This window comes from Hypanus sabinus, chromosome 7 (assembly GCF_030144855.1).
Source record: "Hypanus sabinus isolate sHypSab1 chromosome 7, sHypSab1.hap1, whole genome shotgun sequence".
Classification (NCBI taxonomy): domain Eukaryota; kingdom Metazoa; phylum Chordata; class Chondrichthyes; order Myliobatiformes; family Dasyatidae; genus Hypanus; species Hypanus sabinus.
In genome coordinates this window covers 47674586-47679337 of record NC_082712.1, presented here as the reverse complement: position 1 = coordinate 47679337, position 4752 = coordinate 47674586, and positions in this window count along the sequence as shown.

The window sequence follows — 4752 nt, the reverse complement described above, 5'->3', positions numbered from 1 at the left end:
TTCAACGCCCGTATCTTTTTCAAATTCTAACTTCCCCCAATCCTACCAGTTACTCTCTGGGCAGCTCCCACCCGGGGAAGGCGCAACCCTGCGAGCTGAAACAACCTCCTCGGCCTTTTCAGCAGACTCCTTCGAGGCAAGGGTACCCTTTCCATCTAGGACTGCCCTCACCTCATTATCGGGAACACCTTTAGAACTCTCAAGTTCTTCAAACAATTCTGCCAAACCAGACAGATCATCCATGTCCAACTCTGGACCTTTTAACAGCTTTATCTGTTTCTCATCTTTATTTCCTACCTCTAGGACCTTTCTCTTCGCTAAGGGCAGATCTGTCTCCTCTCCCTTACCCCCTTTCACTTTACTACTCTTCGTCTTACCACCCCCTAAACCCTCATGGCACAGGGTCAGCAAAGACGTCTCGGCCAAATCAAAACTGGCCAGATTTAAACTGCTCTCGTTCTCAGCTGCCTCTCTCGCGCTCGTCCTTGGGCGCTAGGGGTGGGGCCACCACACTCGCCGGTCGGAGGTCGGCAGCATTGTTGACTAAACCTTACCCCCTGCTAAGTCGTTCCCCAGCAGGATGTCCACATCAGCTCTCGGGAATTCTGATGGCACCCCTATTTCAACTGATCCATACACCAGCTCACAATCCAGAATGACTTTATGTAAGGACACCATTTCTATCTTATTTATTCCTTCTACCTTTACCATGCCTGTTTTCCAACCAAATTCTAGTACCTTACTGCTGATCAGCGACAGCTCAGCCCCTGTGTCTCTCCAGATTCGTATGGGAACTGGTGTGTCTCCCTCCGTCACCGACACGGTTCCGTGTGACAGACAACTCTCAGAGCCTTCTCGTACTCTGTCTACTCTTGGCTCTCTGGTCGATTTACTGATTACCACAGCACACCCGATAGGGACTGTGGCTTTCCCTCTTCCTATCTCTTTCCTCAGAGCAAAGCATCGAGATGCAATATGCCCCTCCTTTCCACAATTAACACAGGTCAAACCTGGAAACCTCTGGCCGTCTTGCCTTTCCCCCTCAACCTTACCGCTAGCTCCCGGTGGGACCTCTGCCTCACTCGTCGGACTTCCTCGATCGTTCCCACGGTCTCTCTGGGGATTTTTATTCGAGGAAGTCTTTGTCTTGTGGGCTAGGACATATTCGTCCGCAAACCTAGCAAATTCTGAAATGGACTTATCCGGCTTCTCATTCAAATACATCCGGATCTCCTCCGGAACACAACTTTTAAATTCCTCAATCAAAAGTAACTCCCTGAGATGCCCATAATCCTCGTCCACCCTTTCCGCGGTGCACCAACGGTCCAAGAGCACCCCCTTCTCATGGGCTAGCTCGGTATACGTTTGATTCCACCCTTTCCTTAAATTTCTAAACTTTTGTCTATAGGCCTCAGGTACCAATTCGTAAGTCCGGAGAATGGCCTCCTTTACTTCAGCATAATTCTCCGCTCCTCCCTCCTCCAGGGACAACGCCGCATATGCTCGTTGGGCCTTCCCCTTTAACACACTTTGTAACAACGCCACCCACTGCTCTTTTGGCCACTTCTGTTTTACTGCCACCTTTTCAAAAAGCAAGAAATAACTATCGACATCTGTCTCCTCGAACGGGGGTACCAATCTCAACTCCCTACTAACATTAAACCGCTCCGCTCGGTCTAACCCTTGATCTCTTCGCTCGTTCCTCATCTTCTCCATCTCCCAGTCATGTTTCCTCTGCTTCTCTTTCTCGGCTGCTTCTAGCTCCTTTAGCTGAATTTCATGCTGTCTTTGCCTCTCAGCTTGGTCCTGCTCCTTTTTCACCTCTAACCCCTTTATGTGGAACGCCTGCTCCCTTTCTTTCTCTCTCTCAGCTGCTTCCAGCTCTTTTAACTTAATTTCATGTTCCAACCTTAATTTCTCTACCTCTAACTGAACCGTCCCACTTGATGGTACCTTTTCAGGGATATCTCCCAATACCTCAGCTTCAAACACACTCTTCCCAATGTAATACTGAGTTATGGCCCTTCGCACCTCCCGCTTTTTCATGGACGACCTCACTTCTGCGAGGTTCAACCCCTTCGCCAAATTTAACAAGTCTGATTTGGTGGCCGCCTCTAGCACCCCCACAGTCGGGTTTTTCATAAATTCACCCACGTCCATCTTTGCTGGTTTCCCGTCTGGCTACTCGCGTAACCAGATTCAAGTTTTGGACTTACAAGCCCGATTCACTGGCCTCCCAGTTTGGTGTCAAATTCGGAGACGAGAAACCCAAGTTGTTACGTATCCCGTAACTGGATAACTTACCAGCAAAGATAGAGAGGTCTGTTAAAGTCTGATGTCACTATTTTCAAACGTTTTTATTTGTAAAGGGGCACAAAAGTAAGGTTAATACAAACATTCAGATAATGCACATCATCAATACTCAATCTAAAGCACGGGTATAGTAATAATCATCATTAATGAAATGAGCTCTACTGTTGTCTAGGGGATAATATATTGTCCATTGGAGATATAAAAGTCACTCAGAAGTCTGCAGGCTTCAGCCTTTTGGGGATCGCTGGGTTTCACGTGTTGCGACAGAGAGAGAGAGAGATTGGGGAGAAGAGGAAAGACTTACTGGGTCTTTATGAAGCTTCCGTTGAATCGGGGGAGCGTTGGTTCCCCCCCCCCCCCCCCCGATGTTAGTTAGAAACGGTTTTCTGTGATTCCAACCACAAATTCCAATCCTGGAATCTACCGCACGTGGCTTCCTTCAAAACGGCTTCCCGCTACGGTGGGATCACTCTCGTGTCTGCTTGGTGCGTCTGAAGGGGCCGTCCCCCTTAGACCCTCCTTTATACTCCCTCACGGTGTCGCAGGTGCCAATCAGGTTGGGATGATGCAATCTCTCTCTCAACCAGCCCACTTTGCCCGAGGGCTTTACACGTGGTCTCCATGAGACAATAGTCACTGTCGCCTTATTTTGCATCCCGGTGGAACGTGCTATTCGGCACATTTCTCTCTCTCCCACTTCCTGTGTCTATTCAGCACGTCTCTCTCTCTCCCACTTCCTGGGTCTACTGACCCTCCCCCCTCAACGGGTGCTCTTGCCATTCTCACAAAGGAGGGGGCTGGGATCATAACACTTGTCTTCCCTGTAACAGTAGCACCATATTCTGCATCCTGAAATATTTTTTTCCCTTTTGTGCTACCTTGATGTGCTTCTGTATGATCTGTTTGGGTGGTATGCAAACAGAAATTAAATTAACTAAGTAGTACAAAAAGACAGAAAAAAGATAGTGAGGTGGTATTCATGGGTTGATTCCTTGTCTGTTCATAAATCTGATGGCAGAGGGGCAGAAGATGTTCCTGAAACATTAAGTGCATGTTTTCAGTCTCCTCTACCTCCTTTCTGATGGTAGAAATGAGATGAGAGCATGTCCTCGGTGCTGAGTGTTATTAATGATGAATGCCACTTTTAGAGGCATTGCCTTTTGAAGATGTCCTGGATGCTGAGGAGGCTAGTGCCCATGATGGAGCTGGCTGAGTTTGCACATCTCTGTAGCTTTTTCCTATCCTCTGGGCCCTCCCTACCAGATGGTGATGCAACCTATTAGAATGCACCCCACAGTACATTTGTAGAAATTTGCTAGAGTCTTTGGTAGAAGCTTAACCTGAATGTTAGTCCTATCCTGCTTGTATCACAGATGCAGCAATCATTAACAAACACAGGCTACAATTTTATGTATAGTTATTAACAAGATCAGACATTAAAGACAAGATTTCATTAACTAACAATTTGTAAAGTGAACAAAAGATTGCAGATGCTGGAATCTGGAACAAAGAACAAACTGCTGGAGGAACTCAGCAGGTCAAGTTGCATACGTGGGACAAAAGAGATGGTCAGTGCATTGGGTCCAGACTCTGCATCAGAGTAATGCATTAGGACATCACTATCTCTCTCACTTGATCTGCAAATATAAAGCAGAACTACCTACAATTTTTATTTAATAAGGTCTGTTAGCGAATCTCCTAATATGGACACCATTACATCCCACCAACCTTCCATTACTATCTTTGTTCAGATAATAAAGAGTTTTTCAGCAGGAACAGTCCTCATATATTTTGACTTATAATTTATTTGTCAAGCATACAGATTATACTAGTCACTGTATATTACTTGACTGCAGGTCAGGAAAGGGTGAAGGACAGCTGCTATCTGGAAACCAATGTTGTGGAAGGAGGTAATGAGAATGGCAGGAGGGTGCAGGGGCAAGGAGAGTATGTGGGGTATTTCAAAGGTCTTTGGGCAGAGATTGGGTAGGGTGGCTAATTCCTTTAAAGAAGGCCAATGTTCGTTAGTGTAGCCAGAGGGAATTTGTGTTAATGGGAGTAGCTTCCATCAAATGAGGCCAAGTATGCTGTGAAATCCAGTGTGGTTGTTAAGAAACCCAATGTTTCTAACCACTAGTGGAGGGATGCCATGGGAACAGATGACGATGGGTAACGCTAATTAAGAGCTGTGGGAAGGTAGTGATTGGCATTCAGGAAGTTCCAGAGGGAGCCATATTTTTCTGATTCATATAGAAAGTAATCACCGGAACCTTGTCTCAGTTTGTGAGCAGCATCTTTCACTGAATTACAACTGGCAGTTCGATTAGTCACACTAGTCTACACCAAGGACTGATGTGTGTTCATGTTCCTGCAAGGTGTGTTGACTTCTGTAATTAATTTCCAAAAATGCATGTTGGAAGATTAAGGGGATTCATCAAC